At 33.5% G+C, this 18,675-nt stretch overlaps 1 long non-coding RNA gene across 1 annotated transcript; it reads right to left on the reverse strand.

The window, feature by feature from the left end:
- Nucleotides 1-6,521: 6,521 nt before the first annotated feature.
- LOC149714372 (uncharacterized) lies at nt 6,522-7,145 on the reverse strand. Its single transcript, XR_016369383.1, has 3 exons — nt 7,001-7,145; nt 6,816-6,908; nt 6,522-6,738 (listed from the first exon to the last, which is right to left on the reverse strand). It is a non-coding gene; the product is annotated as an uncharacterized LOC149714372 (long non-coding RNA).
- Between the last annotated feature and the right edge of the window lie 11,530 nt (nt 7,146-18,675).

An 18,675-nucleotide genomic window follows, 5' to 3' on the forward strand; every position in this document is an offset into this window, starting at 1 on the left:
ACTACACCGCGGGTAAAGTAACTTTGCTTTTCCTGAAATGCTTGGTAAAGGGACTAAACATGAGTTTAACTTATAAAGTACAGAAGACAAAAGAATGAGTTTACTTGACAACCAGTTTCATTCTGTTACAGGTATTGTTGTACGATAGAGAAAGAAATTACGTGGACACTTATAACATTCGAAGGAAATCTAATCTGGTAAGTGTTAAAGTACGTTTTACACACAATGATAAGAAATCCAGAGCTTTAATTTCTAATAATGTGGGGTTTTGAACGTTAAAGAATTGTTCAAACCCCGAGTTAACTACTTTACTCTCGATAAAAACATGAGGCACATTGACACTTGCGAAATGGGACTTAGACTCAAACTTAAGCTAAATATTTCCCGGGAAACCAACTTAACTTTTACTTAACTTGCACATAACAAAATGGACGGAGAACAATCCTGATAATAGAAAGAGGAGTAAAGGGAGTTAACCTTAGATTAACTTATTGAATACGGTAAACTACACCGCGGGTAAAGTAACTTTGCTTTTCCTGAAATGCTTGGTAAAGGGACTAAACATGAGTTTAACTTATAAAGTACAGAAGACAAAATAATGAGTTTACTTGACAACCAGTTTCATTCTGTTACAGGTATTGTTGTACGATAGAGAAAGAAATTACGTGGACACTTATAACATTCGAAGGAAATCTAATCTGGTAAGTGTTAAAGTACGTTTTACACACAATGATAAGAAATCCAGAGCTTTTATTTCTAATAATGTGGGGTTTTGAACGTTAAAGAATTGTTCAAACCCCGATTTAACTGGTTTACTCTCGATAAAAACATGAGGCACATTGACACTTGCGAAATGGGACTGAGACTCAAACTTAAGCTTAATATTTCCCGGGAAATCAACTTAACTTTTACTTAACTTGCACATAACAAAATGGACGGTGATCAATCGTGATAAAACTGAAAGTAGTAGAGGAAGTTAACCCGAGATTAACTTATTGAATACGGTAAACTACACCGCGGGTAAAGTAACTTTGCTTTTCCTGAAATGCTTGGTAAAGGGACTAAACATGAGTTTAACTTATAAAGTACAGAAGACAAAATAATGAGTTTACTTGACAACCAGTTTCATTCTGTTACAGGTATTGTTGTACGATAGAGAAAGAAATTACGTGGACACTTATAACATTCGAAGGAAATCTAATCTGGTAAGTGTTAAAGTACGTTTTACACACAATGATAAGAAATCCAGAGCTTTTATTTCTAATAATGTGGGGTTTTGAACGTTAAAGAATTGTTCAAACCCCGATTTAACTGGTTTACTCTCGATAAAAACATGAGGCACATTGACACTTGCGAAATGGGACTGAGACTCAAACTTAAGCTTAATATTTCCCGGGAAATCAACTTAACTTTTACTTAACTTGCACATAACAAAATGGACGGTGATCAATCGTGATAAAACTGAAAGTAGTAGAGGAAGTTAACCCGAGATTAACTTATTGAATAGGGTAAACTTTACCGCGGGTACATTTACTATGCTTTTCCTGAAATGGTTTAATTTAGGATCGACTAAGGTCGAACACCAAAGAGCGAATTATAAACGAGATCAAGTTTTATAAATCTTTGTTCTAATATTTCCATTTTTTTAAAACAGGTCTTTAGTAAAATTAACGCCAAAAAATGAGTAAGTGCAAACTGAATAGTTTAGATTTTAATTTAATCATTTTAACTTAATTTTAAAATAAAAATAGTCGTAAAAATAGACATAATATATGGAGAAATAAATCTGCAAAACAATTCATATATATTCTTCAATATTTAACATTTTCAGGCGCAAGATATTTAACAATAAAATATATAGCAGCAAAGGTAGAAGAAACGTATAACGCTGAAAAAGATGCACCAAAATCATCGAACTATAGAATTTACGACGTCGTTAAACAATTAATATTGTTTTGCTCAAACCCAGAAATTAACATTGAAAAGGTTAATGGACTGTATTTATTGGAGGAGGAAATTCCCAACATGTGCAAGGAGAAAACCAAAAAAATGTATTCGTGGTACAAAATTGTGTACGAAAGTTACCCCAAAGAAACGTAAGAAAGAAAAACCATTTATAGCATCTAAGTCATACATTGATAACTGATGAGCCGGAGGAAATTTTTTTATGAGAGATTGGGAGTTACCTATGTTAGAAGGGAAAATCATATTTAATGAACCTCGTACTTTACAAATGCTAATAATATGTAGGTTTACGTAATTTTAAAAAATTATTAAATTACTCAAAATGACGGGGGAAATTAAATTGCGTAATAAAATAATTTGCCGAAACGTCAAACCGTTTTGGAGATGAAATTTTAAGGTTTTTCTAATGACGCCTTATATTTAACATGAAGCTGAAAATGAACTTAATAAGTTAGCGCGGTATACAAATAATCTACGACGGACTTGGCGCGACATTATTTTGATCGTCCAGTTCTTCAAAGATTTTATATTGAAAACGCGCAGTTGAAAACGTATAAAATTGATATCATTGGCATCATTTTAGGAATAATTTGAACAAAAAATCTCAAAATAATAAATCCATAACGGTGACGCGAATGTAAAAATATAATAGAAAAATTTGCGTTTAAATTCGATAAACTTTAAACCTAAATTTATCGATACAAGTACACCTTTTGTTAGAACAGGATATGTTAAATTAAATTTATTCTTAATAAACATTTAGGCGAACAAAGCTTTGTTCGAGCATTAATAAATCTTCGAAACGTCTCGCTCAATGTATGGGAAAAAGATTATACAAGAAAGGAGAGAGCACATTCGCTGATTTAGTGACTTCACTAATAGTAAAACTAGTGTGTAAGGGCCACTTTGAAATATTTTAGACGAAGCTGATTTCCATAGACTAATTCGCTTAGTTTCATTTAAACGTTTTTATTTTGGATCTGAAGTCGCAAAGTATGGCTATACGACATCGCTAGTGGAACAGCTAAAACCAGAAATCGTAGAAGCCTACAAAAATATAATTGAACTATTTCCAATTTGGAAAAAAAAATTTGCCTGCCTCAAGAGCTATTGGAGAGCTACCCATACGTTGGAAACGAAGATGATCCTTCTTTGGACTGTTTGAATGAAGGTAAGATAAATTTTGTGTCATGTAAAACGATTTTCGTGCAAACGTCAATGAGATCGGAGGGGGTTGATCAATTAATTCATGATGTTAACTTACGAAAAATTACGTATACAACAAAGTTTTTGTAAAATAAAGCCTGGAACAACAAATCTCAGACTTAAAGGATTCGTACAATTTACGCGAGGAGGCCGGGCTACTACTTGGCGTTTACTAAGCTACAAATAACCTGGCCTCTATGTATGAAAACTATATATAAGCGCACATGACCTATTTAGTTTTTTTAACAATAACACAGGCATTAACTATCGGCAAGTTGGTTTTAATTATTTTTACGCTTCAGATACGCCAGTCGAAGAAGTGGCACAAAAACAAACGAATGAAGCAACGGAACACAACCTTCGTGAAGGCTTGTTGGATTTAGAAGAAAAAAAATTACATGTTAAAGAAAAAAAAATTCCAAGTAATTCTTAATATTTCTAAAAATGGGCCTGCAAATAAATAACTAAATGTCGGATAAAAATACAACATTATCAATGTTTGTTATAAATCGTTCCTGGTTATTATTACCCTGTAGAAAATGGAAAAACATAAAATAACACTGAAAGAAGAAATGGAGCAAGTGGAGCTAGGCCTCATAAAAATGAAACAAGAAATTGAAAATTTGAAATCAGTCATTAAACAAAAAAAAAGACAATGACTTCGTAGCGGAGACGTTAAGGGAAAAATTCCCACAGAATTTTAGTGACAGAGTGTCGGATTTATTTGAATCATTACCAATATTATCACAACTTCAAGAAGAATTAAAATGAAACACTTTTGCGGACACATTAAAAAGAATAAAAGAATTAATGTACGGTAAGACATGAACACCATTTAAAAACCTATTTTTTAATCTATGACTATCCGAATCACTTTAAGATAATTGTATACAGGCTCTTCATTTTCAAACTTTTAAACGTAAACTTTAAAAATTTTGTTAACAATCACTTATTTTACAGCCAAGGTATATCTTGAGTCAAGTACAAAGGAAGTTGAAAACGCTGACGATAATCTATAAAACTGGTTACGTTACAATTATACTACAACTATAAATTCGATAATATTTTTTAATGCTATTGTAGACACATTGGTCGATAATAATGATGGACACGCCACGAACGTTCAAGGTAAAAAATACTTTAAAAAAATGGTTTAGTTAGGATTACTTAAAAGTTAATAAAGAAATTATTTTTTCAATGGACAATGTAGGAAAATCAATGTCACAGACAAACGAAAATTTAACACCAACGAGTGGTCGAGGTTATATATAATGAATGCTTTACGATTATACTACAGCTTTAAAATTATTAATTAATTAGTTATTAATATTTAAATTTTTGGTGGTCCAATTAGGGGAATCAAGGAGAGAAAATGAAGACATTTTAAACACAACTAACGTTCAAGGTGATATATAGTAAATAGTAGCGTAAAACCTACACTATAACTTTAAAGTTACAAATAATTAAAAATTTTCAGAGAAGCATATTCAAGACTTGAGGACAGATGAGATAGGCGAAAATTTGAGAACAACTAATGATGAAGGTAATAACTGATAAATGATTGTGTTACTAATACTAAAACTTCAAAATTTTTAATTTTTCATTATTTCCTCCACAAATTAAGAGTCTAACGAAAATTTGAAAAAACTAATGAAGGTAATAACTGATAATCGATTGTGTTACTATTGTAATAAAACTTCAAAGTTTTTTAAATTTATTATTCAAAAAATTTCATTATTTCCTCCACAAATTAAGAGACTTCCGAAAATTGGCAAACAACTAATTATCAAGGTAATACATGATAAATGATTGTGTTACGTTTATTTATTATTAATAATATTTCATTTTTTGATCAACAAATTAGGAGAATCAACGTCAGAAGTACATGATAACATCAACGCGTCCACCAATGAAGGTTGGAGTTAAAATTATACTATAACTTTTCATTCATAAATAAAATTTCTTCTTTAGCAGAAAACTCTGAAGAAATATTGACGGAGGGCGGTTATATTTTTGAAGCAATGAATGAAGCCGGTAGTAAGTCTAACAACTTGGCCGTCACTTCAATATATAATTTTATAAAAGGATAACGTAAATTTCCAGTTTGCGATTTGGATTATGTGGGTAGTTTTTAAACTATTCCAAACGAGGAAGACGATGATGGAGAGCCACAAGCCAAAAAATTTAAAGAAAATCTTTATGAATATGTTGAAAAACTATTTTGAAAAATTTAATTCGTGTTTCAAGATATGAAAGCAAAAATAATAATATTTAGAAGACTTTCAGGGGACAACATTGACCGAACAATGTCTATGTAAATAGTATGAATCTTTTGCTCAAATTTAAACCTTAAAATAAAGAAAAAGATTTCATTTAAAAAAATATTATAAAAGATTTAATAAGTTTAAAAAAAATATTTCTAAAAAGATTTTTTCATAAGATTGAAAATATTTTTTATTAATGATTCTCTAAAAATATAAAAACAATTAGGATTTTCTAATAACACTTTTTAAATAAAAAATAAAACTTAAATAAAATATAAAAGTGATAAAACTGAAGTTCCTTTTTATGTAAAAACCGAAAGCGTACAAAATTTTTTAATATCAAATTTAAAAAAACTGTACAAAACTAATAATGTATATGTAAATAGTATGATTCCTAATAGTGATGAATATAAAGTTCATGTTCCCGTTCCTGTGAAAAATTTTTTTTGCAAAAATTCTTAATATTAAATTAAGGAAAATTGAACTGAAAAACATTTTTTAAATAAATTTTAAAAATTTAATAAAAGTAAAAATTATTCGAGGAAAATATTTTTTTACATAAAAGATAGAAATTTAAAAAAGTGAGTTGTTGTACATATCACAGGACGGACTTCGCGAATTTCACCAAGCATCTGCAAGAGTAATTAGAGGTTCGATTTCGAGTTTGGATGCCATGGATACAAATTTTATGGGACATTTTTCTGCGCTATGTTTAGGCAACACTGTATACCGGAATACAGAAATTGATAAAATGATTGTAACAGCAATATATGCCAAAATGATAGAGTATATGGTTGGATATCAAAGGATTCCATAAAAACCTGTTAAATATTTTCTCACTAAAAATCCAAAAAAACTTTAGAATTTAATGTGGAAATTTTAAAAATTAAATTTACATATTCATGGATAAAAGTGACCATATTTTTGGAAAAAAATGATTTTATTTTTTAAAATGAAAATATCAATATGAATACTTCTTCAGGAAATGGACCAGGAAATAAAATCTCCTACAAGTTGATTTCAATGTAATACAATACTTCCCCAGGGCCGTAAAATTGTGACCTTTTATGATTGTCCCGAGGACCAGTAAACCCCACTTTTTGAATTAAAAAAACTAGTCCAAGCAACTTATAAACTGGTTTTGGACCAGAGGAAGTGTGCTATTTCCCAGACTGTTTGAAAAAGCCACCATAGACGCTCATTGGCCAGTCGCTTGGCGCCTGCGCTCTGGCTTGGCTTAATGACCGTTTGTTTTGTCGTCTGCTACCCCACTCCAGTCCTAATTCCAAGTTCGAAACCGAGGCTTAGCAAAATGGTAATTTAAATAAGATTTTAAACTTGAAAATTATTCATTTTGTAGGATTACTAATTGATACGAACCCTGGTTGGCTACAGGAAGGTTAAAGATGCGAAAAATGTCCTAGAAATGGGTATCACGCTCTTCCCGATGGGTTTTATCCGTTTTCCAGCCAACTAAAAAATGTAGATATTTTCATAATTACTCGAAATAAAAGAGATCATACATTTCGGGAACTATTAACTACGTCTTGACGGCCACGATTTACCTAATTAGACAGTCTCCTTACACGAATTTACGCAACTTATCGTATTGAAACTACGCGTTTCGTTTCGGCTCATTTCCTAGCAATCAGCGTAACATTAATGAAACGAGACGAGGTAATTAACTCTTAATCGTTCAAATTATTAGCTACAAACGTTTACAGCATTTGATTTAAATTACTCAACCATTCAAAGTGACTAATTACGACAGTTTGGAAACAAAAATAATCTTGTCAATAAAACAACATTTACATACGTTTAATGGCGTTCAATTTCTTAATCTCATCAATAAAACGACGTTAAAATACATTTAATAGCCAAGAATCTCAAACATTTTACTTATACCCTCTTCACACGAGGCATAAAAAAAAGACTTAATAAGCTAAAGTTTGATTCATAAACTATGGTTAGTGTTTCACACGGAAAAGATTTTTAAACCGATTTTAGCTAAACTGAAGTTAGGCTTGTTTAATAAACCAGAGAAGTCTAGCGGTTAACCTTTTCTTTCCGGATTTGGGTAAATATTTTTCGCATAGTCTGCAAAAAATCGCCAATACTGTATCTAAGGCAAAAGACGAATACTTTGTTTCAAATATATTTCAAGAATCACAAATTGCAATCGATGAAATTGAAATTGATAATTGGAACAATGATTCGTTTGAATTGTCTAGCTCTCATGCAGTGCAGAATACAACTAACTCGTTACTTTCGAGTCCCCAGAGTAGAAATAACAACCCTTCTACTACAAATCCATTAATATTGAGCCCCAGGAGTAGTAATACTCTTCCTAGAAATACTAGCCATTGCTTAATTGAATCCCCATCCATCCAGTTTCTCTCCTGTAAGGTCAAGTACTTCTAGACCTAATGGTCAAAATCAAAACAATCCTATGAAAGAAAACTGTGAAAATACTCTAGTTCAAGCAGATTTTCGTGATTTTAGTGTACACGAAGAAGGGGGAATAGACGTTTTAGCGGGATGGATAGCGAAGAAGTTTCATAAAGTGTATCCCGATTTAAAATTTAAGATGTAAAACTTCAGTGTCTGATCACTCATATGCGTTACCATCTTGGATAAAATAACTTTCTTCACTACTTGTTTCACACATATGACCGATAAATGTTACACGCATCTTACTATAAACGACACAAAATGTAACTAAATCAAGGTAGATTTCAAGTTTTAAAAGAGTTTAAATGGCCATAATTGGATCCTGAAGCAGTACAGTAAGCAGACGACACGACGAGAACAGCTGAGCTAGCCCTAGCAGCGATAAAAAACTTATTTACAGCCTGCCTTAATTACAATCCGTAATCGTTGTCTGCAACGTTGTCTGCTAGCGTTGACATTCCTTAAAGATACTTTAATTAACTCATTTATCTATTTTAAATCAAACTGGATTCGCCAATTAAACTAATTACACACGTGCTAGTTAATTCCTTACGTCTTTAATGTTTATTTTTTACATTACCTCAAATTTCAATAAAATCAGTTGAAAATAATTTTGATTTATTTACAGTCCGCCTTAATCAGTGTGGGAAATAAGGATTTTTTAAAAACTGGACCTGTGGCCAGTAGAGCCTAGGTATTTTAATTAAAAAACTGGCCACGGTGCCACCTACCACTTTTAGCCTAAAAAATCAGGCTTTCGTAATTTAGGGCCAAATTATCTATTCTGGACAATATTTGCTAGGGCGTAGGCTTAGTAGGTTAGTTTTTATAGTTATGGGTATTTAAAAATATTGGAGTCTTAAATTAAGAACTATAAGTCTTTATTGAGTAATGCGAGATTAAAAAATTCGGCCCGTAGGGAGGGAGTTGACACTCCATTGCTATCTTCCCATAGACTCTAATACAATCAAAGGCAGCAGGCTGCCTTTCCCTAGAGACCAGACCCAAACAAGACTACCGAGAGATTATCTTCCCTTTAGCCATGCTTTAGCTAACTGCTAAAATCACTTCATCTACAGATTCTACACTGTGTAGAGCGTAGACAGACATACGAAACCCACCCATAATCCCACTCTCACATACACAATTCAGGCCAAGCAAGCAAACAGCATAGAAGCAAAGACGAGACAATTTTAGGGATTAACATAGTATTTATTTAATGATCCAAAATCTCGAGGGGGAAAACTTTAAATTAATTAAGTGGCCACCAGGGCCAGTAGACCCCAAAGCGTTTAATTTTTAAACTGGCCCGGGTAATTTTTAAACTGGCTATTGGCCTGTGAAAGTGCCTTATTTCCCACACTGGCCTTAATTACAATCCGTAATCGTTGTCTGCAACGTTGTCTGCTAGAGTGGAGATTCCTGAAAAACACTTTAATTTACTTGATTATCTATTTTAAATTAAACTGGATTTGCGAATTATATTAATTATTAATTAATTATATTTTATTAATTATATTAATAATTCGTTGATTATTAACCGATTTAAGGTTTATTTTACGTCTATATGTTATAAAGGTAGTTTAAATAGGCTTAACGCTATGACTGGGGATGATGAAAAGAAACTAAAACTCAATTTAAAATTAATTTTAACGCATTTATTGAATTATTACAAATACTCCAAGGGTCTAGCCAGGGGCGTTCCGAAGGGACAAGGTTTTGGGGGGGAGCCCACCAAATTTTGCCAACTTGAAACCAAAAATTTACCAAGCGACACGTAGTAATGTAGTATCATGTTACTCTGTTTCGTAAAATAGTTTTGGAATGAAAATCCCTGACTAAATTTATCTAATTTCCTGGACTAAATTTATCAAATTTCCCCGACTAAATTTATCAAATTTCCCCGACTAAATTTATGAAATTTTCCGACTAAATTTATCAAATTTCCCCGACTAAATTTATCAAATTTCCCCGACGAAATTCATCAAACTTCCTCGACGAAATTCATCAAACTTCCCCGACGAAATTAATCAAACTTCCCCGACGAAATTCATCAAGTTTCCCTGATCAAATTCATCAAGTTTCCCTGATCAAATTCATCAAGTTTCCCTGATCAAATTCATCAAGTTTCCCTGATCAAATTCATCAAGTTTCCCTGATCAAATTCATCAAGTTTCCCTGATCAAATTCATCAAGTTTCCCTGATCAAATTCATCAAGTTTCCCTGATCAAATTCATCAAGTTTCCCTGATCAAATTCATCAAGTTTCCCTGATCAAATTCATCAAGTTTCCCTGATCAAATTCATCAAGTTTCCCTGACCAAATTCATCAAGTTTCCCTGATCAAATTCATCAAGTTTCCCTGATCAAATTCATCAAGTTTCCCTGATCAAATTCATGAATTTTCCCTGACCATTTGCAATAACTCACATGGGGAACATAGACTTTGAAACTAGTTACTATATAAAATTGTTGAAATTATAGGATAATAATTTACTAGTAAGTGAAAAAATGACTAATTATTTTAAAAATAGTGAACCGAAAGTAACTAAAAGTTACTAAATGAAGATACTTAAAAGAGCTGGCTCGGGTAAAATCTTACTATGTTGCCAACACTCTTTCAAAGCAAATCACTTCACTGATTTCCTTAATTCGAACTTCTGTTTGTAATTAAAGACTTTAAAAAAGTGTGTCTTGTAATGAACCACCGTCTATAAGTTGATATAATGAGATCAAATGCTCCCTCGTACAATGAATATTGTAAATTTACTTGAATCATTTTGACAAGAGTCGTTATTGTTATAGATATAAGAATACTATTTTGTTTGAATAGAATCCCATTAAAGTTATATTCGGAGCGAGCGAAGCGAGGTCCGCGATTTTTTGGCTCTGCTCAAATCTCCGATTCCGGTCACTCTGATACTGTTTTCCAGAATTTCAATTTCACTCCAAAATATTTTTCCCTGACATTTCCCTGGCCTTTTAGGTCCATTTTCAATTTCCCTGAGCTTCATTTTGCCAAGTAAGCGTCAATTTGCCAACTCAACAAAATTTTAGGGGGGGAGCCTCCCCTCCTGTCCCCCCAAGGGATCGCCCCTGCCCTTAATATGTGGTTCAAATTTCAAAGAGATCCCTCCATTAGTTTTTTTTATAGAAAATAAAGTTGCTAAGGGTGGTTTTCATTTCCATAAAAAAATTCAGTCATTTTGGCAAAAAAAGGGAATTTTTCCCATAGCAATAACATGGGAAATGTTTCCTATTATGGCCAAAGCTACTCGACCATTTTTTGAAGACTATTTATTCGATAGGTCTGAAAACGGTTTTAAATGAAAGGTATAACACTTTTTGGTGCCTTCCGAAGTTTTATTGAAATCAATTAATATTAAGTATTACTTTTTGTACTTTTAAGCACATACTTAAACTTACGACCTTTTATTCTGTTGGACTTACGTGGTTTAATCCTAGCTAAAATCATATCAATTCACTGATTTCACTAAGCCTCGGTCAAAATTTAAATACAGCTGATTGTATGTAGAGACTAGAGACCAATTGGCCGTGTAGCGTATGTTTTAAGGTGTTTCACCTGGTGCCATCGGCCAACGATAGCCGCTAATTAGGTAATTTGTTTAAATTAAATCAATTTTTGTTGTTTTAAGTAGATTAATGCAAAATACGCACAAGGGTTCGTTCCCTGGTTTCTCGACTGTTGCCACCAGTTACCGCTACGAAGATACGTTTTTTACTGGTAAAATAAATGATAGATTCAATCACACTATCACTAAACCCTGTCACCAAATCATACAATATTTTTAAATGACGCTTGTCCAATAATTCTTATAGGTTAACAATTTAATATTTAATTATTTAGTGCTTATTCTAACATAACCTCAAAACAGTAAACAACGGCCATTTTTCCAACGATAACTGTGCAGATTATATTTGGTGCCACCGATGACCACTATGTTGGTTTAAATTAATGGTAATATAATTGAATAATTAAATCACACGATCACTAAACCCTGTCACCAAATCAATATTTTTAATTCAGCCTCTTCCAAGCGCGAAATTACAAATTAAGGCGATGTACAGTGTGTTAATTAATAAATATAAATTTTGGATAAATATGTAACACACTATCATTATTAAATTTCTGAAGAGAGGAAAAAAAAGTTGAAATTAATTTTTCTTAAATTTAAAAAGCAAATTTGGCTCAGAAAAAAACCCAGCGGCAGAAGCCTGTCTTATAAAATGTTTACAAGATGATTCGTTCAAGAATGTCTAGAATTAAATCGCATAGAAGTAATAAATATTTTACCTAAGTCAGCTGACTTGGCCAGGCAGGGCATAGCCCACTCGATCCATGCTCACGGACGCTGCACTGCCCTCTGCATCTTGCGTCGTGTTACCCGTTATCGAGATAGATAGAATGTTTTAGGAAAATAGAATTGTTGTTGAAAAATCTGAGATAAGTAATTTTTTATTTCAATTAATTTATAGGAAATAAATCCATTACAAGTAAAATCAGGTGATTGAATTAAATTCTAAAGAGTAGTAAAATTCGTATTGTCTTTAAAGTTATATGTAAAAAAAATATCCGCGCTTCAGTCAACTAGAAAAACTCTTATCATTTTGTTTTTAAGGCTTGGGCAAACCAAGTCCTTTTTATATAATTTACATCTAAGCCTTGGTTGAAGTAATTTTCGATCACGAGCTGAAACGCTTTACACTAGAAATTTACGTTTACTTTTAGTTAACATTATTGGTACAAATATCATGCAATAAATTAAATAAAAACATACCCGTCCTATGCGACGATAAGTAAATCGCCCTCCTTCAAATAGGCATCCTTACTTCGCAAATATTAACCGTACTACTCCCCAAGTCACCATTAACAATGATGAAGTGTAGTCTGCTACGTTCAGCATCAGAAACTAAAGCAAAAGCACCGGTTAGTTAACCGGTTTATGACGCTGAACGATTTACCCTTCGAAAAACCGTATTTCAAATTTGGTGGACATCCGCAATTCAATTTCGTCTTGAAAGTCGAAACCTAACCCGCCAATAAGAAGCCAGAATCCAGTTCCTTTATGGACCAATGAGCGACGGGAATCCAAGTGGGCGCGGAAGTCTAAGCCTGCAGAATACGGCGGCTGGTCTATATTTGCTAGGTGGTGGAACAATGGGTGAAATTTACGGGAGAACCCTGAGAAAAGGAAAGAAAAAATGGAAAAGAGCCGTAAATATCAGCCCTAAACAAAAGCTAGCATATCATAAATTGTTGAAATGCGTCAGCTTTCTGAGGATGAATGTAGAGGAAAAAGAGAGCGATTTACCATTAAAACTTAAAAACCGCGATAATGGGAAATTATGCTTTCCAAAGAAATGCTTTTTACTATTTATTAGGCAACTAATAAAGATAATCTTGCTAACCAAAATGACTTATCAAAATATGGGACCAAAATGATCAAGGTAAGAAGAGTAAAAACTCAAACATTAATTTTAAAAACTACCTATGTTATTTAATAGAAATGTGCAGATGAAGCTTTCAAATTTCTCCAAACGGAAGACCAAAAGAAATTATTTTACGATGTGATTCCACAAACTACACCTATGGATAATTTTGACTTAGAACATTTCTATAAAGATTCCCTCGTAAAATGGTTCACGCTCGCATTCAGGAGATCTTTTCTAGTCACAAGATAACTGGTAAGGGAGGACACACACTACGGGATCAATTGTATTCTTCAAAAGATAAAAAATCCAAAAACAAGAAGGAGCCTAAAAAGGTTACAGCGAAAAAAAAAGTGAAAAGTTGTCCAAAGTAGAGAAGATTACTGAAAAAGGTAAATGAAAACTATTACACGGAAAGAACCCAAAGCAACAGAAGTATTCCAAGGCGATCAGTCTTCGGAAACTTCCAGTTTTAACGGAAAAGTAGCTAAAAAATGCAAAATTAACTAAACTACAGAAAGCTGCGCCGTACTGACGTCCCCCATTTCAGTCAAACGACCTCCAAAAAGAAGACGAATTTATCCTGCCACATCAGTTTCTGCAGAGCTCTTTGTGAATCCTGAAACCAAGTCTTCTAGCATGAAAAAGCCAAGAATTTTCTAAAATATTAATAACATCGCTGACAACCAAAGTCAACGTGGATCGTATTCTCCAATTATTTGCAATGAGTCCTCCACAGCCGTCTCTAAATGTGATAATGGCCCTAGTGGGTCCACCACAGTCGTCTCTAAATGTGATAATGATCCTAATGGGTCCTCCACAGTCATCTCAAAATGTGATAATGATCCTAGTGGCTCCACCACAGCCATCTCTAAATGTAATAATGGCCTAAGTGGATCCTTCTTCTCCGTACCTAAATGTGATAATAGCCCTAGTGGCTCCTTCTCAGGCGTTAGTAAATGTGATAACTCATTGAATGCCAAAAGTATAAAATCTGGTATTTCTCATGATAACAAATGCAATCAGGTCAAGTGAAATCATCGAAAAAGGAAAGCCAAAGTATTCCACGATTTTGTATATTAACACCCTACCATAAAATTTTTTCAAATGTTAGTCATAAAAAGGTTCCTGATAAATTTACAATCTTAAGTATGTTAAAGCAAAAATAAAAAAGTAGCGATTCTATTCATTTATTATTTGTATTTTTTCTAACATAATTGGTTACAAACTCTAAATTTTTGAAAATTATTTATGTTATCCATTTTTTAGGATGAAAACGTTATTTGAGTAGGTAAAAATGGTAATACTTTTTCCTAAAAACAAAAGAATATTCAAATTTAGTCAAGGCATTTGATTTAAAGTAGTATAGAAATCTTATTTAGTAGTTGAATGATAATGCTTCACTTTTTTCAGAGTATGTTTAAAATATGTTCGGCAATTTGGTGCTTTTATGTTAAAAAACAAGTTGGGTTAGTGGCATCACCTGCGCTTTTCTCACTTAAACTTCTAAGTTAACTTTCTAAAACTCATAATCTCTTTCACAGAGCATTTGATCTCGGTAATCTTTATTCCAAAGGTGGTTTCCATGCACATTGCGTCGTGTTAGCCTAGCTTTAAGTCCAGATACATAACTCAAGGAAGTAATTTTACCACCTGTGGCATATTTATTTGAGAAAAAAGGCTTTCTATTGCGCTATCGTTTATTCTAACGGGCGATAAAAAGTAACTGGGAAAACGTTCAAAGAAATCCTTTACCAAATTTTTAAAACCAAGAACTACCAATCTTAACAAATCCCACGTTTACCAAGAAATAAATTATTCTTGCCTTGGAGTATTAAAATTGTATTCTGGATCTGTGTGTAAAATTTTTAAAATCCAGTCTTCAAAGTATTTATAACCTTGGAGAATTGATTCCATTACTGGGGAGCTTCCAACATCGATGCGTTTTCCAGTTAAAAAGCCATTTTCAAAAAGTTGATTTTTACGCTCGTAGGAACTTATAAGTTCGACTCTGGGTTGTTCCTTTATAACCCATTGCATGTTCAAATAATTCGCATAACACATCTACTTGTTGCATTTCTCTTGATGGTTGTACATTCAGCTTGGTCCAAGCATGTCTTTCTAAATAACTATCTAGCAAACGTCGCGCTCTACGCAACTGACTGGCTCTGGTCCTCTCTTTATCCCTTTCTCTTACTAGCTCTAGATGTCGCCACCCAAAGTAAATGTTATTCCTTGAAAAGTCCTTTGGTCCATCGGTTCTCGATGGATACAGTTGACCAATAACATTTTTCAACTGGTGTGAGGGGCATATAATCCAGTGAATTTTCCTCTGCTCTTGGGAAAAGGGGTTCTCAAAGCACGGCTGAATTTTCTTCTTTGAGTTCGAATCCAAAATCCCCAGTAACACCCATTGTAAGTTTTATTAACGCTAGGTTTTCACTGGCTCCATCACATACGATCGCCATTGGCTTGAAACCGTAAATGTGAAAAGCTTCTATAGTATCGTATAAACAAACAACTAATAATTTTTGTTCAAATGGGTATGCTGACGTAAAATAAGGGCCAATTACGTCATATCCAGAGGTCAAGTCACGCCATAAAAATTGTAAACCGTATTGGGTAGGTGAGGGCGATATAGGTAAGACAGCTTTATATATATATCGGTAAGCTGACTATAGTCATCTTCATTCATTGCATAGCCTACGAATTCGTGGCTTTTGGAATTCCACATTACTTTTTTGATGACTTTTACTTTCATCCATCACTAAAATACCCTCCCACATAGGTACAGGTTCACCCCTTAATTCTTTCTCCTCCATGAAAAGACAATATTTCCTTTGCTCGGCGGCAAGAAACTGTTCTTGAACCCCTGGTTTTAGGTTTAATTTATTTGTTTTCGGTTTGAGACTTGACTCACAAGAGAGACTAAAAATTTTAAAACCACGTAAAGCTTTGTAAGCTGCTGGTCTACGGCAATATACGGCTAGGGCAATTCTCAAAGTTATGGCACTCCATTTCTTCTTTCTCTTGGTACTCAAAGAATTCGCCTGATCCAACATAAAATCCTTTTGGTCAGCCATGTGTTATAAAAGAGAATCTCGTTCCCATGATTCCTTTAAGAGGCGTTTTGTAAAGCCATCTGTTGAGTCCAAGGTTTTGTCCAAATCCTCTTTAAATTCTTGATTTATTTTATCAGCAATTTGAGACATTTCATGAGAATACGGATCGGATAATTCTAATTGCCGAATTTGTAATTCGTTCTCCAGGCTAGAAATCTTTCAATTCAAATTAAATCTTACTTTTTGAACCCTTGACAGCGGTTGTTGTTTGCTTTTAGGCATTAGAAATTTAATCGGATAGTTACTATTAATCCTTTGGCGCTTGTATTTTCGAGTAGGAGTTTCACAGGCCATTCTTTTCTTGCTTTTCAAAATTTGATTTGTTATGACAGCACAAAAATGACACTGCTTGCTTTTAGGATGTTTAGAAATGTTGTTAAAATTATGCTGATAAAAAATTTCACACCTAATTGCTTGGTATCTCATAAAAGGGTACTTTAAGGTTTTTAAACCTTTTGGTAGAACAATATTTGCGGAACTAGTTTCACTTTCAATTTTATCTCCGTTAACACCTGGGCAAAATGTATGACCAATTCGACCTGATATAATGTCAAGTAAATTTCTTAGGTTTTCCATGTTGAATGCCTGATTCTCCGTTTTGAGTTCGTATTTTTGCACAGCTTTGAATAGGATGTAATGGTTACATTGCCCACCTTCCGAAATCACTAACTCCAATGGTTCTATTTTATATTCCTCATTAATCAGTCCAATAGCATTTTTCTCCAGACTTTTAAAATTGGTTGAGAACGACTGTCACATTTAACCTAAATAATCGAATCATAAGTATTTGCAATATGCACTAGAAAAACTGAATTTAATGCCAAAGCCCAAAGCCCAAACCCAAAAACGAGGACTAATTAACTTACTTCGTAATTTAATTCTTCGTGAAAATAAAAATTAATCAGCTTTGAAGTATCGCAAAGCAATGTCCCAACTACCACTGATTCTGTATTAGTGGATACGTTCTTGAATACCTTACTGTCGACTTTGGTTGATTTGTCAGCAGTTGAAATACCTTTCCGTTTAACATCCGATTTCTTTGGTGGTATTGTGACGGGGTTTATTACAGTCAAGCACTGGGCTGAAACTGATTTAAAGCGCGGCAAAGGCTTGGCTATCTTTTCCGATTGTTCGTTACTTTTTGTCGTTTTTTATCTATGTTACAACCTTCAGACTTCTTTCCCATAATTTGTTTGACCATTAAATAAAAATTACATTGAGTTGATGCTTCTTCATAACTTTTAGAGCTGTTAATACTCATAATAGGTCGCGAAGAGTTCTTAAGCTCGACTTCGGAGGCCATTTTCTCAATTTCCCGTGTTACTTCTCTTAACATCTACCATGTCGAGACCTTAATCTTACTCCTCTCACTCGTAAATAAAATACCCCCACAGTGAGCCTTTTGGCTCGTTCATAACTTCCCCTAATCCACATCTCGTAAAAGAATAAGGATTTTTAGTCGCGTCGGTGTAAGTTTCTTGTATAAATTTCCAATTAATAGGATCGATTTGCTTAAACAAAAAATTAACTTGCATTTTATTGCGAATTTGGCGGAATAAAATGATATATTTAGAGTTTAAAGATATTTCGCGGATATTTTTATGAAATAACGTTTAAACTAAAAAGAAGACCGACAAAGATTTATGATGGGTGTATTTGGTAAAGACATCGGCGATTAACGCGCATTGATTTTCGCTCATTAAATCGTCGATGATTAACAAGACGTTTTTACTGCCGTCGTATATCGAAATATCATCCGGTAATCCTCGAATAAAATTAACGCGATAACTTCTTTTCATATCATCATACAAAGGTTGATATTCGATAAAATACCAATCAACTCGATCTATTTTAGGTTCGAACATATCGTCTTTGTGTTTAATAACGTGACCACAAAACGCCGTTTTTCCGCAACCGGTACTACCGACTATTGAAACGGAAGCGGGATGCTCGAACGGTATCATTCGACGTCCTTCTATGAAGTTTAATAAAATACGAATAAAAAAAGTAAGGAAGAGTAATTCGTATATAAACGTCAGAAAGAAAAAAAGCGATTTTTAATTAACCTGACGCGTCGCGCCACGCGGAAATAATTACCGCGCCGCGGAATTAGAAAAAATTGCCGCGGCTGCCCGGTCCGGCCCGCGCACGCGCGGTAGAGAGGGTGGAAGGGGAGACAAACCCTTTCACTCTCTCTTTTCGAATTCCTTTCCTCA

The sequence above is a fragment of the Phalangium opilio genome, unplaced genomic scaffold (assembly GCF_054372755.1).
Source record: "Phalangium opilio isolate 3A_F unplaced genomic scaffold, DU_Popi_V2 ptg000009l_1, whole genome shotgun sequence".
Lineage (NCBI taxonomy): Eukaryota > Metazoa > Arthropoda > Arachnida > Opiliones > Phalangiidae > Phalangium > Phalangium opilio.